The 23,580-nt window shown below is 40.2% G+C and overlaps 1 long non-coding RNA gene across 2 annotated transcripts in view; it reads right to left on the reverse strand.

Annotated features, from left to right (window-relative positions):
* The window catches only part of LOC120757097 (uncharacterized), a 123,748-nt gene that overhangs the window by 48,321 nt on the left and 51,847 nt on the right, over nucleotides 1–23,580 (reverse strand). Inside the window, exon 4 of one of the 2 annotated variants that reach the window (XR_005702355.2) lies at nucleotides 2,457–2,515. The exons of the other annotated variant lie outside the window; for it this stretch is intronic. This is a non-coding gene — a long non-coding RNA (uncharacterized LOC120757097). The remainder of the gene's footprint in view (nucleotides 1–2,456; nucleotides 2,516–23,580) is intronic. 2 annotated transcript variants of the gene reach the window in all.

Raw genomic sequence — 23,580 nt, forward strand, 5'->3', positions numbered from 1 at the left:
CCTTCCTCTTAGCCTGACTCACTGCTGCAAATCCACCTTCCCAGATTCTGTACTGGACAACAGGACTCGCCACAACAACTGCCAGAGCAAACTAGCAGGATACTTCTTGGAAACCCTCAAATCATAGCTGACATATTCAGGGCTTCCTGATTTTCTGCCACTCATTTTGGAGCCTGACAGCCACCATGGCTCCAACCTGAGCAACCCTTGGCACTTCAGGGAGCTTCCCAAGCTGCTTCCAACAGGCTGGGAGCTTCCCAGAGTGCCCCAAGGAAGCATGGCAGAGCCAGGAGTCAGAAGTTATGACACCTCTTTCATTTAGGAAAGCTTAAATCATGTTTTCCCATTTTTCTGAACTTTAAGTTCTCATTTTCCTTTGAGTGGAAAATTTTGAAATGTCACTTTTTGTTCCAATTCAGTACAAAAACATACTGGAATTCATGTTTCCTCAAGCACAGCTCCCCATCATAAAACTTTTGAGTCTCAGCTAGGTCTTCTGTCTTCAATGTCTTTGAAAATCATCCCCTGAGCTCTCTCTGATGAAATCATAAAAGAAAATGCATGGTTTTTACTTTGTATTAAGTCAAATACCAGATGTTTAAATATTCTCATCATATTCAACACACAAATACCTGTTCAAAAGTTTTGTTTCACAATAGTGTGGGAACTCTCCTTCATACAAATGCTAATATTAGAATGCTGGAAAGACAATCCATGCACAAATAAGAGCATTTATGGCTATTCACTGTTTGTTACTTGGTGTTCATTTAGGTGCTGGTGAGTAAGGGAAGAGCAACTGACATCACCTGCCTAGATGCAAGCAGAGCATTTGATGTTATTCTGCACAACATCTTAAGTCTCTAAACCAGAGACACAGATTTGGTGGCTGGATCACTGGCAGTGGGTAAGGAATTGGTCACACCCACAGTGTGACTCCACCTTGAGTACTGCACCCAGCCCTGGTGTCCCCGACATGAGGGGGATGTGGATCTGCTAAAGCAAGTCCAGAGGAGGCCATGAAAATGCTCAGAGGGCTGGAGCTCCTCTCCTATGAAGACAGGGTGAGACAGTTGGGTGTGCTCAGGCTGGAGAATATGAGACTCTGGGGACATCTTACAGCATCTGAAAGTACATCAAGGGGGGCTACAAAAACGTTGGAGTGGGACTTTTCATGAGGAGAGAATATGGGATAATGGCCTTAAGGTTTAGATTAGATTCTTTACTGTGAGGGTGGTGAAACCTTGGCACAGGCTGCCCACAGAAACTGGGGATGCCCCATCCCTGGAAGTGTTCAGGGCCAGGTTGGATGGAGCACTGTGTAACCTGGTCTAGCGAGAAGTGTCTCTGCCCACTGCAGGGGGGTTGGAATGAGATGGTGTTTAAGGTCTTTCCAACCCAAACCAATCTCTCATTATTCTTCTTGTAAAACAATTTTACCAAGCAAATAAACCTATGATTTCCATGACCAACTATATACTAGACATGATGAAGAGGGAACGAAACCAATGTAAGCAACAATCTGGGAACTTATTCCCCAGAATTGATCTGTAAACAGTTAAACAACAAAGTTACAAAAAAGCTGAATGTAAAGACACACTACTAACATTTCTTCAGCCACCTTGGTAAAAAGGTGCATGCAGCATGGAGGAAATAGCTCTGCCACCTCTCCCCACTACCAGGGGAGCCTCAGCTGAGGAGGGGATTTTCCACAGCTGCCTCTGCTCTACCACTGCTCCCTGGATTGTGGGAGCTGCAGGGCTGCTGAGGAACATGCCATTTGTGCTGGAAAGTGTCCTAAAGCTTTTGAAATCCCAGCTGCCACAGGCTGCTCTTGGGAAAACAGGATCCATAAAATCTTGGTGCAAAACTGTGTCACTGCAAAATAACACAAAAGGGTTTTGTGCCATGGTAATCAGATCCCATCTACAGCATTCACTTTAAGACAAATAGGAAGTGATGAATGAGACTCAAATTCTTTTTGGTATGCACCAGCAGCCCAGATTTTAAGACCCGGACACAGTTAAGGAATGCAGTGCCCATACTTTCTTTTTGTATGAGCTGTTTTAAGTGGTTGTCTCCACAGTATTTCTTTAGCAATGAACTTAGAGCTGCTATTTGTTTTCTGGGCAACTGGATGGCACGGACTAAGGTGAAGACAGAGGCCAGGTAAGGTGCAGCATCCTCTACGTGAGCATCACTCAAGAGTGATATCCTGAGAGGGACAGGACCATGTCATCTCTGGAAACTCTGCTCCACTTCATTGATATCCATTCCTGAAATAGTTATGCATTCTCAGCCTCACATCTTTTGGGAATTCTGAAAAATATGGAGATGCTGTTGGCTTTTATCAACAGATTAAGGGCTCTGAACTGTTGACAGGATTACACCCTGCCAAATACAAAAGCCATTAGCTATAATATCTGTTTGTTATTCAATTCTTTAACACTCACACACACCATCTTCAGGGGAGGAAACTGCAGGGATCCCCTTGCACTGGGAAATTCTGAGACTCAACCTGCAGGAGGCAAAGAGCAGGCAATGAGAGACAATGAACTCATGAGTTCCTCTGCTTCAAGTAACACCTGAAAAGTCTTTGGGGATAAAGAAGAGGAAGCAAAAATAGGATGTTTCTGCTGATCTTTGGAAGCCTTCCAATTTTAGCTTTTCAGCTGACTCAGATGCATTGCAGGCTACTATTGCAGGATTTAGCAGGGGCAGAGACACAATCGCAAGCTGAGAGGCTCTTTGGCCCACCTTGTGCTCACCTGTTCAGCCCAAGCAGAAACAGAGCACAGCCACTGCCCCACTGAATCAGTACAGGCTCCTTCTCCAGGGCCCCTGGCAAGCATCAGTGCAGCCAGTGAAGCTCAGGTCTGCATGTCACAAGTTAGACTGCAGCTGAGCCTCCAATATCCCATAGGAAACACAAGCAAATTTTCTAGCATTCTACAGAGAAGTACATATAGCTGTCTGCACCACAGAAGCCTCAGAGGATTACTTATGACAAATCAACAAGTCCATCCCAGAACCACAGTCAGAACAGCTTTGGGCTCAGTTGCAGCTCATTTTTGGCAGCACATAAGCACTCAACCCTGTTTGAAACACCCTCAAATACAGTGTCAGTGTCACATCAAAGGTTTTGGTTGAAGGGCAAGGATAGCAAAACGTTCATGAAGACTTTCCCTAAAGTGGAATGTAGTGTAGGAAATATTTTTTCTCCTTAGTAATTTACACACAGAAGAGCAGCTCAAGTCCTTTGGGAATGTACAGTTTAAGCCTTGGATTGTCACTGTATTACCAAGCCAGGCACACAGTTGCAATAACAAAAATGACACACAATCTGAAACTGCAAACTCAAAATTCAGATGACAATGGGACCTGGTGGAACACTATGAGATATTTTTAATTATATTATTCAGCAAGTTTGACAGATTTAATAACTTTTCACTGTAATATATTGTTTTATTGCAGAAAGAATTGTCTGTTGATGTGTTGTGCAAGTATTTTTGAACCATGTAATAATATTAGCCAAGACAAAAACAATTATTATAAATCTAATTATTCTAAAGCCTGTAACATTAAAGGTCACTAAGCCTGGCTCTTGGCAACTATATATATTTACCTTCTGTTTCTGACAACTGACTTTCAGAAACACAAAAGGTGCTTTTGCACTCAGAAGTGTCCTTTTATGGGAAGTGAAATGCTCATTCTCCATTAAGGGCAACATCCCAAAGACCATTAACAGTCCTTCATCGTTGAACACTAAAACCTCTTCTGCTAAAGGATGTTATGGTTATACTTATTCACTTATACAGCAATTTTACCAATTTTTTGTGGTATTCTGCTACTCACATTAGTGTTTTCTAAGACGCTTCCAAAGCAGAAGTTCCCTGTGGTCTTGGAAGATTTTTGTTAGCTCCTCAGGAAGCCAATAAATTGGAGCACTTGGTGTAGAAAATGAGATCCTATGCCGTATTTGAAATGTGTTTATGTTCTATTGGAATAAAGAGATGTGCTACAGATAGTGAAATTCTGTTCATTAGCTTGTATTTATTATCAGACTGCAGCTGCAGCCTTTGGGCTGGCTGACATACTTGAAGTGTTTTCTAATATAATAAGTACTTTGGAGGAAAACAGTGTTAGCATTATGAAGCCAAATTCTAAGACAGTTACAAAAAAAAGCTACTCGTATTTACTCAGTTAACTTGCTCTAAGTAGAGCTGACATTAAAAGCAGGATTTGGGCTGCATACTTAAATATATGTTAATACACACAAAGAGAGGGCAGTGCCAAGCTGTCTGAAATTGCATAGACTTCCACTAGTGAACCACACAACACAATCTGTCATATCAGGAAGACTTAACAGCTCTGGTCCAATCCAATCCAGTTGGGATTAGCCTAACCCAGCAACCTCAGCAATGCCTATAGTTAAAGAGCCCTTTGCCGCTGGAATGCAGCATAGCCTGACCTGGAACTTGAACCACTCCACCAGTGCCATCCTTCTCTACACCCACATTCATGCAAAAGGAGTCAGCTCAGGCTCATTTTCAGCAATTAATTTAGACTTAGTCTAAATTTAGACATAATTTAGATTTAGTTGAGTCCTCAGCTCTCAGAGGTGTGACCTCTCTTTTTGTTGTGCAGAGTAGCCCTACAAAATAGTGATGGTTCAAAATACAACTTCAGGAGAAATACTGTCTAGTGCTAAACTAATGTCACTGAGTGCTACAGAAGAGTGGATGAATCTAGTAGTTATTACAGGTATGTTAAACTTGTCACATCTGCAAATTCAATCTACCAAAAGGTAGAAAGTGCCTGAAATGAGCTTCCCCAGGAAGCAAATTCACATGGAAGTAACAACAACAGGAACGGTCACACAGTTCCAAAGGACAGGGGATGGAAACACAGGAGCACTAACCTGAGCCCAGTGCACGGAGAGCACAGCCACAGAAACAGTACTTGGCTGTCTTCTTTATTCACCAGCCGCTGGAGGGAAGACATCAAGTGCTTTGACAACACATCAACGTTTGACAAGAACAAATTTAACCTTCACAAACAATGGATGTCACTTTGCAAGACAAGACTTTTCTATGATGGCTCCCAGAGTATCTTGTCATTAATTCCTGGTTTCTTCTCGACCCAGATACCACTCTATTTATCCAAAGTCTTGTCTCACTCCACTGTTTTCAGCTTATAAACCTCTAGCTCCCAGCTCTCTAGCCCCTTGCTTGTTCTCACTTATCCCTCATTCATAGTCTTTCTGACCATGTTCTTTTCTTCCAGTTTACCCTCCACACTCACAGGTTCCCATTTGCAGCTTCATCAGAAGAATGATCCAGCCTCAGCTTTCTCCTGCCTTGCACAGACCCTAAAGCCGGGTTGTCTCACCCTTGTCCACTTCCTATCATTTCTGCACCAGAAAATATCTATTTTCTATCTGATTTGTCCCACACCTGCACAGCCAGCAGAGGTGATCAAAAGAACATGCAGAGCACCTGGATGCCCTGGGGTGATGCTTAGAGCAGCACTCAACCTTAGGTGAAGTCATCTGCTACTGCTGAGCAATTCTGAGCCAAAATGTTTTGATATCTGACTTTTATCAAATCCATCCTAGGTCAATGTCTTGAAAGAACACAAAAGCAATTCCTGATCCCAGAACCACCTCTGACTGAAGTTCTGCTGGAAACACAAAAGCATATCAGTAGAAGAGACAGCGGGAACATTCCTTTTACCAGAGTGAGTAAATATTAGGAAGTTATTTCAGATGAAATACAACACAGAAAAGGGACACTCTTCACACACACGCTATTAACTTGTTAAGGATACATTTATGCCAGAACTCAGAAATTTTCTCTCAGAGAATAAGTTTTAAGAACTACTTCCTAAGTTGCTCCAAGATTCCCCAAGCTCCTCACATGACAGAATAAAGAATTATAGGATGTATGTTCCCAAACGGTTTTGCCTGAAAATCAGGCTTGATGCCCTTTTATTCTTCCTCTACATTCAATATATAGCAAACATGCAGCATGAAATTTTTTACCCTAATAACTTAGTAATCTACTTGTAAGAGAGCTATGATAGAGATTTAATCTCAAATACCACTATTGCCATCAGGTCTGACAAAAAGATACAGAAGAGAAAACTGCAAATGCAAGAAAGAATGGAAACAGACACTACATAAGATCATCAAGGCTTTTTGAGCAGTGTGTAAAAATGCAGACACACTGATCAAGACGGGAACAAACCTGAAGGGGATTTTTGGCCTTAGGCCAAATAAATGATACTTCACTCTGGAATTTTGCGTTAAGCAATGGGTCATAGCTGTCTCACTGCTTGGAAAGGGTCAGGTTCAAAAGAAAACCACTGGGTTTGTCCATTGCCTCTGTATGTCTGACAAATGGCTAAGTGTTTCCTGGGGATAGAGAGGTTGTGCCCAAATGTTAGGCACTGAAAGAGCAGAGAGACCTTGTAAGAATTAGCAGAAAGGTGAAAACCTCTGAGGCGTGGCCATGAAAAAAAGCTGAGAAGAAAGGAGATACACTTATATTAACATTGAACTCATTTAAAACAATTAATTAGTATTTCAGGGAGAAAACACTCATTAAAGATTTAGCTGAGGTGTAAGGAATCACAATAGACATATTACAAGACCTAAATCCTCACTAGCAAAGAGCATGTTTGATATTCCTGATGTTTTTCAGATTAAATGAATGGAAACCAGATGTTATTTTCCTCCTTCCAGGAGGGAAAATAACTAAAAATTGAGTACACTGTTGTGTTTGAAAAAATTATTTTCTAATCAGAGACTTTTTGTTTTGCTTTTTTCATAAAAAGCTATTCATGCCTTGGTATTGGAAACACCTACTATTTACTGTGCAATAATTACTCCAAAATTTACTTGAGCCCCCTGCCTCCCACCCACATATCATAATTTGTAAGGAAAAAACTTCCCATACGCTCAGTTTAGTTTTTAAAACGGCTTGTTCCTTTTAGGTTTTTCTGCTCATAAGCAGAAATTTGGGCTGGGAAGCTGAAGCACGTAAGTGTGGCAATATTTATTATTACATTTCTTACAGTTTAACCTGACCAGACAGTCTAATGTCCACATACTGGTGTGCAAAAAACTCCTCTGCATGTGTGACAAACACTAAAATCTTTTTCAGTCCTCAAATGTAGGCAAGCGGTTAGTACAACGAAGTCAGTAAACCCTATTAGTGCAACAATTAATTGAGGAGATTTAGATATTTACGGAAATACTTTGTGTTCTGAAGGGAGGGAAGACACGCAAAAGCAGCAGTAGTTCAGCGAACAGCGAACAAGAGAGGAGCTAGACTGCAAGTATAGCTTCATCCTTCCCCTGCAATATCTCTGGCCACAAACACCCACGTGCACAAGCACCGGTCTCCAAGGGACTTCTTGTTCTGTAAATGTCTCAGTCCCTCAAGACTCACATGTCCTTATCTGCCCTGAGTGTCTCTGGCTCAGCCTGGGGGCCCTGCGGGGAGCAGCCCCTGCTGCCTCCTCAGCCCGTCCTCTCCCCTCAGATCCGTGTGCTGTTCCCATTGCCACATATGGGTGCAGAATAAAGCAAGCTTGCTGACACTTGTGTGTATGTCACTGCGATGATAGCGTGGCAGGAAACTTATCACATTCGGAATGTACTTGTGAAAATCCCAATCTCTGCATGCTGGCATTTGTACGTACAGCATTTCAAAGAAGCCAATTTAATTACCAAGGAGAGGTCACAGTGCTCTGCGTAGAGACCCTTTGTCCATGCAGAACTACACCACTTTTTGACCTTCTTTGCCTCAGTTGTTACGAAACTGCCAGAGTCTGCTATTTCATCCCTGTCACCACCATCTGGAGCCCTTTTCTTCTTTTCATGTTACTCAGGTATTATCCTGTGGCATTTTTCAGAATATCAATTTGCTCTTTATCAGAAAAATATCTATGGAAGTATGCCAAACACTCCAGAAACCCAGCAGATGCATTATGTGAAGACACCTTGCAGTCGTTCAATGAGGTGACTACTCTAAAGCCCATCACTTCCCACTGCTTTTCACATCATCATGATTTCTTGACCTCTTAGTCTATACCCTTTAACAAGGACTTAAATACACTAAAAACAGCACAACACCCTCTGCCTGCAGTTTGCCTTAAATAAATCTTTTCCGCCTTCCCACTGTAGTTTTCATTTATTCTTTTCCTCTCATTTATAATGACTCCTTGGCATCCTGTTTCCTAACAACATGCTATTAGCACTTCTGGGTTGTAATCCCCTCTTTAGCTGCCTAACCCAACGCTAGCATTAGCATCAGCGTTATCGTGTTATCATGTAACAGAGCTGCATGAAAAATTACAACAGTTGTGCAGCACTTACAGTGTAATTACTTAGTGCCACTCAATGTGAAGTGCTGCAGTAATAGGTTGCATAACCAATTATATTTCTGAATTCTGCTCACGTAAGAAGCCTCTGAAACAATGTCACCATAGAGGTTTCTCAATCCTGTCTGAGACTGGTTTGTGCCCATGGTGTTCAAAGGGAGCCAAAACCTGAGGTTTGCTGGATTTTTCTACTACTCCCAATAGCAAGGAAAGCACACTACTGTGGTCTTGTGAACTGCTACAGTTATTAGAATCGATGTTAATGTGGGAGAAGAGTGCTTGGGGGGAAAAAAACAGTGTTAGATGAGTAAATTTACACTCCCCAGGGGTGTTCTTCAGCCTTAGACAGAAAAATCATAAGGAAAAAAGTAAATTAATTTTTCCAGTAGACTTTTATAATCGTGTTACTGTTTATAAATACGAATTGTGTGCAAATGAGGAAGGAGTAGGCATACTGATGCCTATTCATTTGAGTTGTGCAGTGTCCAGGCACATCTGGAGATCCACTGCAACAGGCTGCTTCCATAAATGGGACAGTGATCTTTTTTGAATAACAATATTTTCCATTTTTCTGACATATTTGTTAATAAACATCATGGAATAAGTAAAATGTAGCATTAATTGTAACATAAATGCAATAAACTTTTGTAATCAATGTTAATTAGTTAAGATTTAGCTATTTTCTTTACAGCTTAAAGCTGGATACCAACTCTGTAATGTGCCTATAAGATCTATATGCATCACTCACAAAACCTGAATAAAAATATTTTGAAATTTTTAAAAAATACAAGTCACAGTTACCTTTGAAAGTGAAAGGCAAGAACTCCTGTGTATACATTTGTGAGTGTGCCTGCATCTATATTTTGCTACTAGAAGACATACATACATACAAAGAAAACAACCTATATATAAGTTTTAGAAGACATACAACTCAAAGATACAACAGCAAGATTCTCAGGCCTCAGTTCTTTCTGAATTAACCTTGGATTCCCAGTCAGTAGTGGAGGAGAAAATAGTGGAGATTTTACTATCCATACCAAGTAGATGCTTGAGATCTCTTCTATTAAATTAGCACTTGCCTCATGCAAATTTCTGCAGCATTTTCTGGGCAACTGTCAAAGCCTAGGAATTACATTAATCAACAAAAAATGTGGTGGGTTGTTTTCATGTAGCTGATTTTTCCCTTTTGCTTAGATTGGATCAGCTTCCCATTGGTTACTTGGTATAAGTGATTTTTTGGTCTATAAAATTTTATAGTGGAGTACAATAATAAATCAATCTTTATCTCTAATTGATGCAATTCTGTGTCCAAGACAATAACGTTAGCTTATATTTCGGGAGAAAGGAAAACCATAGTCTCTGCAATGCTATCCTACAGAAAACATTGTAAATTCTTTCACACAGTCTCACAGGCTGTTCTTGCAACAGCATGGCTGCTGTTACAGCTCTGAAAAATGAAGTTTGAGGCTGTTCTTATTTAACTTCTGTTCTCTCCGCTTTGGGAGCAGATAGAGAGAGAGAGAGAGAGGCTACTTTTCATTAAAATAAGGGAAAGAAGCAGGAAACCAAACATTAACCAAATAAAAACTGTGAAGTGCTGCTGAAGCCAGGCCACTTTGCAAAAGAAGCATCAGTATGAGACAGACACTGCAGCAGTGCAAATGAGCAATTCCTTGAAGAATCTCCCATGCATTTTTGCCCATTGAAAAATTCACTGAACTACTAATAACTGTCATGGGATGACTATTTCAAAACTTCCATGCTTCCTGGTTTTTCACTCCTGTTGAATGAAAATTTTGCACCAAGGAGAACCCTTCTTTTTCCACATCAGTTTGGGTCTGTCCTAAAACTCAATCCCAGCTGCTGCTAGCAATGTCTGAATCGAACACTGCTATGAAGAGACCAATTGTAAGATTAATTTAAAGTCAAAACCAAATTTTTTTGATCCACTCAACTTCTATGTCTGTGCTGTATAGGACTCGTTAGGTCTTTTCCATATTTCATAATTACATAAGGAGTGAATTGATATGAAGTGATCTTAAGATACTGTATTAGAGAGTATTTTAAAAGGTTTTAAATTTATAGATAACACTTCTATTTTGCTGTACGACAGGAAGAATGTTTCCAAGGGATTCCAAAGAACAATATGAAAATTTTACAAAGTCATGAAAGAGCCACTACTATTTAAGCTCAGGGAATTGTTTCCTGAAAGCTACCCTGAGTTAACAACTCCAGGGCATCTCCTGCACACAAAGCCTTTGGGCAGCCCTAGGTTAGGGGAAGGTCAAAACAATTCTGATTTGCTCCTGTCCACAAATCCAACCATCAACAAACACAGTAGCAGAGAGAATCGTTCATGTTGAAATCCTAGGCTACAACATTTATTTAAAATATTTTGCCTTTTTTGTCGGATGACTCAGAAATGTGGAACTCTTCATGTTTCAGTTTGGCTTGATTTGTCATTTCTTTCCCTTCACAGCTATTCACACCTTTGCAAAGTGGGAGTATAAAGCTTTAACAAATTAGGACTTACATTCCTTGGGAGTATTTTGCAGGTGTAAGGTGGCAAAAATCAAGCAAAAAATCCACAAAGAAAATCAACCCCATTAGTTTTGATGAACACTATGAATTTTCAGAGTTTTACCAAAATTCAATATCCATCATTGGTGCAGATAAAGTTATTACTGGGGCAGATTCCTGTGACCGTTGTGACAGTCACATTTGTTTTTTGCTTCTTCTCTTCTTTGGTGCAAATATAAAAATAAATCTAAAAACAACCCCAAGAAAAGCAGCTTTATCTCACATTGAAGTGTTCAACCAGAAGCTCCCCAGAGGCTTCTGTGATGGCTCATTTATAATATAATTCAACAAGAGCAGTTAAGTGATGCTATTGTACAGTTTAAGTGCCTTTGTTAATTTTCCCGGGCTGGGGGGTGGAGTGGGGGGTGGTTGTATCATACATTTCATCTGAGTAATATAAATTTCAGAGAGTAAACAGCAACTTCCTAAGGAGTGCAGGGGGACATCTGGACAAAGAACTTCCTTTTATAAATACACACCATGCATTTTTTGTAGCTGTTCTTGCAATAATGTCTATACTCTATTTCCTCCACTTCTTAACGGGGATTCTGCTACAGACTTAAATACTAACACACACTCATTATGGATATACATACTTGCACTATTAACACACTTTCATATTTAACATCAAATACACATACGAAAATGAAATTAATCATTTTCTAAGCAGAGTCTGAAATGGCAACCAGTCTTCCTAACTCTGCGAACACCACAGCTGAAAGCCACACACAGATAGCAGTGCCTCAGAGGTAAGAAGAGGAAATGCAGGAGTGGTTTGCAGATTTCCCAGAAGATCCATCATCCCAATGCAGGACAGTGGTGGGTTGGACACACAGTTTGGTCCCAGAACAACCCATCAATACTGATGAGCTCCACAACTCTCCCTGGTTCACCTCTTTCCAAAGCCAAGCATTCAGACTACCTTGAGCTCCCTGGGTTTCACACATACTGTCTGTGAACAACACAACCAAAATGCTGCTGAGCTGGACTCCAGCAAGCATCATATAAAAAGACTTTCACCTGGGTCTTGCTGAATTGGTGCAGTTACTCATTAAAATTTATGGTTGTCCTCTGCAGTAGACAAGACAATCATTCACATAGCTGTAAAATTTGCAATTGCGTGAGAGACTAAACACAAGGAAAAGGGTAGGAAGTATCATAAATCATAAACACAGGTCCTTAATGTAACACTAATAGCCGGAATCTCCATTTCCAGTGACAAGGCTTAAAAACCACATTGGTTTCATGTTGCTGTATTTTCCTTAATGTGCTGGATCACCCAGAAGGTAGCCACCCTACAATCCTAAGCCTAGGGAACTCTTCAGGGCAGTAATGAGAGAGAGATAGGGAAACATTCATTTAGTTTATTAACTTCAAGAGCTCAGTGTTTTTCATATTATCTGAAGTGGAATCTTGTGCCTCCCCTATGTAGAGTGGCCACACCAAATGCTTGGGCTCTGGGATGTGCCTTTAAAATACAGGAAGTTCTGAAGTGTTGATACTGCCATTGAAAGAGGAAGGACATCTGGATCACTGGGCCTGACTTCTGTGAAAGGTTAGCAGATCCTCCAGGTGATAAGAAGTGTTACAGATATTCAGACCTGAAGAAGCTTAAATCACACAGATGAGATTATGTGTGCATTAAGAAGGTCCAACACCATCCAGCCAAGCACTGTGGCAGCCTGGCTGGCGATTTAGATTGCCCCATCTGCTTAGATCCATTGTAACTACATGTGAGCAGATCTAAACAGAAGGAAACAAGACAGGAAAAGCGTTTTCTGTCCTTCAGTTAAAGCAACCCAACAGATCAGCAGTATCCAAATATTAATACACACAGTAAATTCCATGTCCTTCTCTGCTTTCCTTTTAGACCTGTGGGAAAACAGATGGACTCTCCTGCATACCCTCTAGGTCAATTGATCTGTTGAACCAAAGAAAGAGAAAATGCCAACACCCTCTAGAGCAGCTTTATGTGCTTCTCCTCAGTCTGCTGTATAGTTACTTCATCCCTTTAAAAATCTAGCTTAACAAGCCTGAAATCCCAAAGCCTGTATATTTAAAACACATTGAAACAGGAAGGAATTATTTAACTTTTTTTTTAATACCTGCAATGGTACTGGCCTTTTTGATTAGCAAGAGCCAGCATTTTTCTCAAGCAGCTGCAACATTTCTCTTCATCATCTCCCTTTCCCTGCAGATGATAGTGTCAGAGCAGCTGATACCAGAAGCATGAGATACCATGAGAACGGCTGCTCTTGCAACAGGAGTAGTGAAACGCATTCAGAAGTCACAAGAGATGTGGCAGCAACACAACACGTCCTTTTCAATTTAACAAGTTCATTGCTTTTGGATACAGCTGTTCCAGCTTCTGGGAATTTACTTGAACTGAATGTTTTAGTCTTGTAAAAAGTGTGTGGCATCAGCCAGAATAAAGTCTCTTAATTTATTTTCTTCTTTTTGAAGTTTAACACTAACACCATTTCTGCATTGGTTGTTTTTAATTTTTTTTTTCATTAAATAATGGCAATTTGCTCACTGAAATAACTGAGGAAACCCCTGTGTACTCCTGTAAGCACTGAGGCCTCCAACATCAAGCTCTGTCATCCTTAAAGACTTGACCCAGCACCATTAAACATTACTGGGAATTATGCCATTGGCTTCAAAGGGAGTAGGAGCAGGCCCTAAATAAGCAAAACTTCTCGTTATTACTCCAACGGGAGTAATCTTGTCAGGCCACAGAATGTGCCTACATAAGCCAAAAATTCAACAGTGCTTTCTAAATGATATCCATACCCTTCCTATGAGTGTTCTGTATTTATATATGCACAAACCACTCCGATGCATGTATCAGGTAATTGTGCAGAAAGGCACAAGGGAGTTCCAAGAGAGCTTGTGTATGAACCTCAGATTGTTTACCTGATGGGTTCAGGGCCCTTCCCCAGTATTATCCCTCCAAAATATGCATGCACAGACAGACAATTAAGCCTCACAGACCAAATTGCCACAGCATGTCACAGGAGTTTTATAATTAAGCTTTGTCTATCTTCTGCCTTACTCTGAAATGAAACTAATTGAAAGCGGGGGGCTAGAATTTCATGGGAGTTTCTTTCCTTAGCGGTGTTATTTAACTGCTGGCTGATTTGCTGACAAGTGAGGCAGACTGTCTTTGGACCCCATTGTCTTAAGCAGAAGAGGGCAGAACAAACCCCATTCCCAGGTATGTGAACTTCCTCTGCAGGGTGGAACTCTATTACTGCAATAATTCCCATTACCCACACAGCCATACGTGGTAGAACATTGGGACAGGACAAAAAACTGTACTATTCATATCTTGTGTCTAGGACATGAGGTATTTGAACCAATATATATTTGGGATTTTAACTCCATGGGGAAGCAGTTTTCAGTGCTTTGGAGAGTGTTCCAATAAGCAGCTAAAGCCAGGGGTGCCTAAATTACAGAATCACAGAATATGCTGACTTGGAAGGGATCCACAATGATCAAGTTCAAATCTCAGCACTAAAAACAACACCCCAAGAATCACACCATGAACCTGAGAGTATTGGCTAAATGCTTCTTGAACTCTGCAGGGCTTGGTGCTATGACCACTTCCCTGGGGAACTTGTTCGGTGCCCAAACACCCTCTGGGTGAAGAATTTTAATACCCGGCCTAAACCTCCCCGACAACTTCAGGCCATTCTCTCTGGCTCTGGCATCAGTCAGTACAGAGAGGAGAGCAGTGCCCGGCCCCTCCTCTTGCCCTCACAAGGAAGATGTAACTGCAATGAGGTCTCCCCTCAGCCTCCTCTTCTACAGGCTGAATAACCAAATGCTCTCAGCTGCCCCTCAAGTGGCTTTCTCTCAAGGTCCTTCACTATCCTCATTTCCATCCTTTGGATGCTCTCTAAGAGCTCTATATTTTTCTTATATTTTAGCAACCAAAACTGATCACAATATTAATAAGCAAGGCTTAAGAATTACTACAACTCCTGGTTTCCATCCACCCCCCCTTACTATTATTTATGCCTCACCCTTCCAACCCCAAAAGTCAACAAGGTCAGAACACTTTATTGAATATGTTTTCTAAACTGCATTTAAATACAATTTCCAGAATCTATTATGCTGAAACAATCTAAGCCCAACACGCTTTTGAGAACTCAGGCATTGCACTTTGCTTTTATAAATCAAGTTACACTTCCTCCACTTCACCAACTTGCATAAGGCTCAAAACATCTCCAGGCTTCTGAACTTTTAGCTTTCTTTGCGTTTCACATTTCACTATAAATGCAGCCTTATCCCGCACACCAAAGGAATCAAGGATGGATATGGGCCAGGATAAACTTTCAAAATATCTCATTGTGAATTTTTTTCCTCCCCATTTCAGTATTCAGGACTGTATTTGAAAACCACAGATATGCTAAAGAATGACTCTTCTTAGTATGAAACAGCATATTCAGGTTCCATTTTTAACCTAAAGGAGTTCAAACCTATCTAATACACTGAATGAGTAAAGAAAATCTTTAGCAATACCAAAGAAGATAAATATTTGAGTTTATACACCTCTGCTTGGCAGAAAGCAGGCTGATTCCTCAGGGTCGGAAAGGAAACAAGCAGTTTCAACTCAGCAGTTCAGGAGTTAAACTTCAATTAAACAATGAGTCCCAACAAAGATGATATTGAGACACCTACCACACCAAAACCCATCCTTTGTCAGAGAGTCTTGCTGGATTATTCATTCAGTGAGAGTGCAATTTTTAAAGGAAATTAAATCCTGTTGGAGAAGGACAGTTCCAAAAGCGGTAGATAAGGATTATTGTAAAAGGAGTTAAACATTGGAAAAAGAGCATGCATCCACCCTGAAGAGAAGGCATAGCACACAACTGCCTTGAAGACAAAGAAGGAGGTGGGGGGGAAAGAAAATACATTGTTGGATGTTATCTGAGATACGATGAAAGTGTGTTCTCATCTGAAAGTTTTTAAAAACAAAGAATATGATAGATGTGTGTGTATACAGTACTCCAAGCAGAGTGCCTTCTCTCCCTCAACAGAACTCTGACGTTCCCACCCACAGCAGTTTCATTCATCAACATCATGCTGGCTGGCATGAGGATTGTACCAGCTCAAACCCCTTCCCAGCCCTGGGCACAGCCCTGGATAGATTTACTCTGCTGGTAAGATGAAAGGCAAGGATTTCCCCCAGTAACTCTCAAGATGAACTTGCTGGAGGCCTCCTGTGGCAGGAAGTCAATTTATAGACTTCTGACACACAGCAGCTGCTGTCAAAAGCTCTCCACAGCTTTCGAGGCCACACTGACCAGTCTACTGCCACAGCCCCCCTGCTCTAACAGGATCTTAAAAAACAGAAGTTCACCCAAGGGTTCAGAGATTTTCAAGGTTTCCTCTTTTCTACATCAGACTGCTCACAGGGAGACTATTACTTGTGCTAAAGGAAGAAAGTACAAGCAGTTGAAAGTTTCTGTAAGGCTTGGATAGCTATCACAAAATTAAATGAGCTTTACACTCCTAGTTGAAGACACTATTTTCTGAGCAGGCTGATAGAAAGGTAGGAAGCTGGATTTGGTCCATTCAGAAGTTTTAAAATCAGCCCACGTTGTCTCCTACTTTGAAATAGACCCATATACAGGTAAAGAATTGCCATCCTTGTATTTTAGTAACAGCCTGCAGTTTGCATTTCTCCTGAGCCCTCACCATCTGGCATTTTCAGTGTACACCTTTCAGTCCAGTACCACTTTTGCACTACTTTTTCAATAGTATCCTGCCTGCAACATTATTTCTCTTGGAACTCAAGGATGCAAGAAACCAAGGAATTCCAAGAGCTGTTAATGGCCTTATTCAGTTCAGCAGAAGTCAGGAAGATTTTACCAGTTGGCATTATTTTATTATTCCCATCTCAAGGAACAGCTGCTTTTTCCCCCTCTGCTGGCATCCTGACAGGAAAACAAAGCCTTCTCGTTAAGACAGATTGTCAGGAACAGACTTTAACCTGATGAGGTAATCACCAAATCAAGTCCTAAGAACAATGATTAAGTAACAGGGATTGCTTTATTGGGTAAATGAAGAGGAAATCCCCCTGAAATAATATAAATCAATTTTCTGAAACTGAGAAAAACCTATTCTGTAGGGCAGAAACTTTCCATGTAGAGCTGCTATTCTCTGTGTCATGTTCAATGTGCCATTTAGATGGGAACCTGTTTTCTTTCCTCTCCTTGTGAATCTGCGTTTTCAAAAGCCAGAATTTTGCTTCAAGTAAAATACAGATCCTGGACAGGCTCTTTAGAAACCACCTTTTGCACTAAAATCTTCCTGAAGAAGCAGGGACAACACCTTAGCACAACAGATTAAAAAAAAAAAAAAAAAAAAAAAAGATCCTGCAGACTGAACTAAAAGTACTCTGAAAGTATCTAAGGGTCAGGTGTGGGGGTGGCACTGTTACACTCCATCAGGTAAATGGCCAGCCAATATTTACAGCTCACAAATCTTTCCAAGAAATACCTACGCGTTTTGCCAGAGCCATTCGCTAAGCAAATGCAGAGTAAACTTATAGCTGAATACTGCAAGCTAGAAACTCCTGATTCTATAGAGATTCAACTTCTTATCATCCCAGAAAGACAATAAGGTCCCTGTAAATTCTTCTGTGATCTTCTTCCCAACTGTCTCTATGTTATCAATCCAGATTCCATTCTTCTATTTCCCATTGTTTTAAATCAGTTATACCCCCTTTATCTATCACTGCTTCTGCTCTTGTCACTAAATTTAAAAAACAATTTCAAAATAGAATCCAGCTACTTTCCCTGGCTCTAATAATAATATTCTGCCACTATAAGAAATACCTTTTCACCTGCATCCACTTCAGCTTCTTCACCAATGAAAATGAGGACACAGCTTTCCAGCCATAGTCACTCTCTGATACTTTTGGATAAGACTTGTTTGTAGTGCTATTATTGTAATTTATTACATCCCGTCCTCCCTAAATACCATTTTCCTTGCTGCAAACCAAAGATCTCTTTTTCCTGGCATCTAGCAGCCCTGCAGTATCTTTGTTGACATCCTGCCAAGATCTTTGCAGGTTCTCAGCAAATCTGTTAGTCTCTGCTGGGGCCAGCTGCTGTCTACAACTCTCACATATTCTGAGTTTCGTTCGATTAGAAACCCCCCTGAATACATTACATGCTTCTGACCTCAAGGGTAATCAGATGGAAAGACACTTCTGCCGACCACTGCAGAATCCTTAGCTCACTAGCCCTGAAATTCAATTTGTATAATATCACAATGGGTGAGAAGAGATCAGGTCAGAAGAAGAAAGGAGTTTTCATCCAAGTCTTCCTCCAAAAGATTCAATCTTGGCATCATGTCCAGAGACATTTATCCCACCCTCCCAAAGAAACAGATGAAATCTCAGAAGCTGATGAGATTTGAACTGTTACCAACTTTTAAAATAAGCTTCAGAACTGTCAGCATCCCAGTTTCAATCCTTCACAGACTGCAATGCATTCACATGATTCAGCATTATTTTATTAGATGTCAAATTTTTCATACTTCAAAGATTTTTTTTTTCTGTAAAATTGGAAAGGTTTGATGGGTTTTCCTTTAGTGGCCACTTAAGCTGCTCCAGCTTTTGTGAAATAATATCTCTAACACAGTGTGAATACACACTAACCCCCAGCTGTTTGGTAAGAGAGAACCATTTGGCTGCCTGTAGCTGCAAGGTGTGCTGCAGAAACACTGCTCAAAGAGGCGCAATGCACTCCTCAGACCCACACCACACATGTACATAACATGCAGGTGGCATGAAAAGCAGTGACTCTAGGACTAAATGAAAACTGAGCAGGACTTCAAGGGTCAGTGTGGTGGATTGACAAGCCAAACCTGGCAGTACAGGTTCTATCAATATATATGGTTCTGCAATAACCATAAATGTAAAACAACAAGATTTTTCACCAATTAAATCTCAAAAGATTGATCCCCAGTAATTGAGGAATATGGGGGAAAAGACACAGCTTCCAATCATACGCAGACCAAAAAGAAACGAACACCCCAGCACCTAGAAAACAGGTGCATGCCCACTCTAGCCACTGCCAGGGATGCCTAGATACAACAGAAACAGGCCACAGTCCCACGGGCTCACGTTCAGAGGAACTGCAGGTTTGTAGCTGTTTCTGGGATCCAGTGTTAAGATGGCACATTTGTGCCCTTCAAAGTGGTAATTGGCTCCAAGGTACCATTGGAGTATGCTTTTCAACTCCTTCCAGTAAAAACCCATGCAACAGAATTTTTATCCTCCTTGGATTCCAGGGCTGGGTCAGACCTTTGTGTACCATGCTTTCTAGAAACAGGGGCTTGGCAGATCCACCTTACCTTTTGATTATTGTTGTTTTTTGAGCATATGAAAAAGAGTCCATAAGCACAGCAACTAAAGGAAAAAGCAATGCAACTGAGCTTCTGCTTGGAGCCATGTGAACATGCTTATTGCAAGAGATGGTATTTGGCTGTTCTGGTTTAATGCCTGGACATGAGTGGCTGCCATAGTGATGTTGATATCACTACCGACTGTCCTTATGGAACAGCAGTTATTGCACCCTCCAGCACAAGTTGGCAGCACCATCCAGGCACACAGAGTTTTTCTCTAGTTTTGAACAAATGGAGAATTAGCAGATGAGAATCTCAAAAGAACATGACAAAAGCTGCATTCATACACCCATCTCTAGGTCTTTTGGAAACTCACCACCTTACATATCTGTAAATATCTTAGAGATGCAGTCTAGTTACTGATGCAAAATGCATCATTAGCAAACCTACCAGCAACAATGCACAAGTTTAATGCATGGCATAACAAGCTACACATCGATATGTGATCAGCAAGAGCTCTTGAGCTCTGCCCTGTAAGTGCACCCTGTGGGGTGATGACATCATTTGTGCTAAATGCCAACTGAACTCCAGCCCTCTGTTCTCAGCTGACCGAACAACCCCACAACAGACTGGGGGGTACCAAAGGACAGGCACATGCTCGGTCAACTCACAAACCTCTGCTAACATGACTTCTCCTTCAGTCCACATTAGTTCCAGTTAGAAAGCATTTGTGTCACAGGAGAAAGAGGCAAGACAGGGATATGAAGGGGAAAGGACTGTACCTTTCTTCAGCACTGCCATAGTGATATCATGAGAGTCAACGCAAAAGCATTCCTAATCTGATAAGTCAGGTGCAAGAAGTATTACTTCTTCAGAGAAACTCATCTTGTCACTAGAAAATGTTTCAGCTACAATAGTGCATCTTACTTCAAACATTCCACACACAGTGGTACTTCCTGAGTAGCCAGGAAAAGCTGCCTCTTCATAGTGATGATCTATTTCTAAATTAAAATTATCTAAGATATCTCTAAGATAAAATAAGCACACAGAGAGAAATGCAGGATCTTAAAGGAGCACTGCTGAGCAAATCTAATGACTGTCTAGAATAAATTTCACTGTATCAACAACTAACCATGAAAGCAGAATCAGAGAATCACAGAATATTCTAATTTGGAGGGGACCCACAAGGATCATCAGCCCAGCTTTTAAGTGAATGGCCCATAGAAGGATTAAACTTGTGAGAGCTGGGTGTTATTAGCACCATGCTCACCTCCCAGACAGATAAATACAAAGCTTGGTGACTTCACTTGCATCTGACAACACCACTGGTCACACAGCTATTTCACAGGATGCACATGCATGCTTCCACTCAAAATTTGTTTCTATTACCTTAGACAGTATCTTTGAAAAGCAAGATATTGTATAAGTTGCTGTACAGTTTGCAGATAGTTCCAGTTTTTGGAGCTCAGGACATGCTCATTTTCATGAGTGTTTAACAGTTCTGGAGAGCTTGTTCTGCAGCCCTAATCCCATCCACATCCTTCACCTTGCTGTGAGGTGAACTGGCTCTCAGCATAGGTGCACACCCAGCAGCAGGAAGGACATGACTTTACAAGGATTATCAACCCATTTGTTGGATTGATGCTTTGAACACTGGCTACTATTTTCCAAATTTTCTTTTATGATGATAACACTACCCTACTGGCCAGATGCAAAGGACAAGCAGAGATCTTTAAACAAAAAAATTATATAAAATATATTAAGGAAGTTAATTTATACCTGACACTGCAGAGGGGGATAGCAGCGGTATTCCTTCCAAGGGAATCCCTGCTCCAGTAAACAATGTATTACATGTTGGAGATTAACACCAACATGACTAAGCAAAACCCTTTTTAAGATATTAGTCCACAGAAATTTTCAGGTTTTAGTCCAGAGAAAGCATCTTTGACATTAAGTGGTGTTTTTAACATATGCTAGATCCTTCACCTGGGAGAATTTCAAACATGGCAATATTTTTCTCTTCACCTCTTTTATGTATTTCTTGCAAACATTTAAGCACCTGCATTTTGTAAATTTACTCTTTGGTAAAGTCCTGGCTTCATTTTTGTTCCTATGAGGTGTGACAGTTTCTTCTGGGCCTGAGTTTTTCCACTTGCTTTAGAAGTATTCATAAGCTAAGTTTACACATATGCTTAGATACCTTGGATTGGGATTTAAGAGAAACAGCTCTGTGAATTTGCTTGCATATCCAACTTCTTTTCCTGTGCTGTTATCCACTCAGAACAAAAATGCTCAAGTTTCAAATCAATTGTTCTAAAGATTTGTAAGCATATTAGGAGGATGTCAGTCACACTAATTTAAGTCACACTGCTGTACAAAAGAAATTGTTCAAAAAGTCATGCTCCCTCTCAATCACAATGTACTATAATCTACTTTAACAATTCAGAAAATATCAGACCCATAACTATACAATGTGAAATGTAGTGTTGATAAGATGATTCTTAATTAGAATTAAAACTCATTTTGCAGTTACTCTACGAGACCCATTTTCATCTTTAGCCACCTTGTATTGAAAATTAAAGATTTGCTGTATGCAGTATTTAATAGGTCAAACACAATGAAATTACAAATGTAGATAATAAGGGAGAATCCTTTTTTCAGTGAGAAAAAAGAATCAAATCTAGAAAAGAGTACATACAGAGCAGAACTGGCTGGAAAGCTTTCATTAAAACAGGTGCCTGCCGTTCTCCTGCTTGACTCCCACCCAACTCCCTCAGCAAATTAGTAAAACACTAGAGAAAAAGCTGTTCATAAAAACTTATCTAAGGAAAATTATATCCTTTGAAATTATACTATTTTATTTTCCAGTCAAAACTACTTGAATGGAAAAAGAAGATACTGCTAATTTGTTCTGAAAAAATTAAAGTCAAATTGTTCTTATGTTTCTTCAACCACTTCAAGTCTATTTTTCTCTACATGTAGAGTAAATAAAGACAAATACGATTTTTCACTGAGGAGCATTTGAGACGCTGGATTTTTATTGCTTAAGATATACCTGTATGCCACTTTCTTGATCAATCTTAGTATTAAACTCTGCCTTAAATGTATATTTCCATGAATAAATAATTTCTTAAAAATGTAAAAAGGTTTAAATGAACTATTTAAGATGAGATGCATACCAATTACTGATATAATCTGCTTGCACATTTCAGAATCATGCTCAATTTCCTTTCTGATCAGAAGGTTTTCTAACCCTTTTACTGACAGACTTCAATGATTTGTCAGGTCCCAAGGTGAAATCCCATTGAAACAGTGGTTCCTAAAACCCACAAATACCGGAGATACATGAAAAGAAATTGAAAACTTTGCTTATTTGAAGGTTTTGGTTTTGCATTTTAATATAATAATTATAGCAGAATCCAAGCTTTACAATGTCAAAACCAGGAACTCAGTGATTGCTGAAGAGCCTGTTGTGACTTAGAATGAAGCAACCATAGGAAATCTCATCTGGGGAAACGTGATAACTTAGTCCTGTAGAAACAGTTCAAGTAACTCTTAAAAAAAATTAGAATGTCCACGACAAAGGAAGCCTTTACCTTCTTTTCTGCACTTTCCATCCAGCTGTACAGTAATGTAAATCAGTGGGAAAGCTACTATTTTCATTCTTCCCTATGGGGTTCCAAATGATATAAAATAGGGGGGTTTGCATCCATTTCCCAGTTCATACCATACACCCTTCTTCTTGCATCTTGGTATAAAAAGTGAAAATAAGAAAGAAAAAGGAAATAGACAAGTGAAAAAAACCTCTTCCCTGATGAATAGCCAATGCTTCCTAGTTAGCATCTTTTTTTTTTTTAAGGGAATAAAGTTTTGTATCCAACAAAAAAATCCGGTTAGTGGAAAGAGAATCTTGCAGCTATGAAAACAGTTTTGTATCAGTGTTCCAGAACATTCAAAAGTAGTTTTCCTCCCCTAAAAAATTTAAAAACAAACAAACAAAACAAAAAAACAAAAAACCAAAACAAAACAAAAAAAACCACAAAAAAACCCCCACCACACCCCACCAACAAAACAAAATTTAAAAGAACACACAAACAACAACCACCAAAATCTACCAACTAAACATCAACTTTTGCCCTGGTTCTCATAGTTGGGTTTGGCACTTCACACTCTTCTGGGAAGTGCTAATTGTAGGGATGCTACACTTACATCTGCACCTGCCTTTTGCAACAACTCCCAGCTGCTTCAATG

This window comes from Hirundo rustica, chromosome 10 (assembly GCF_015227805.2).
Source record: "Hirundo rustica isolate bHirRus1 chromosome 10, bHirRus1.pri.v3, whole genome shotgun sequence".
Taxonomy (NCBI): Eukaryota; Metazoa; Chordata; class Aves; order Passeriformes; family Hirundinidae; genus Hirundo; species Hirundo rustica.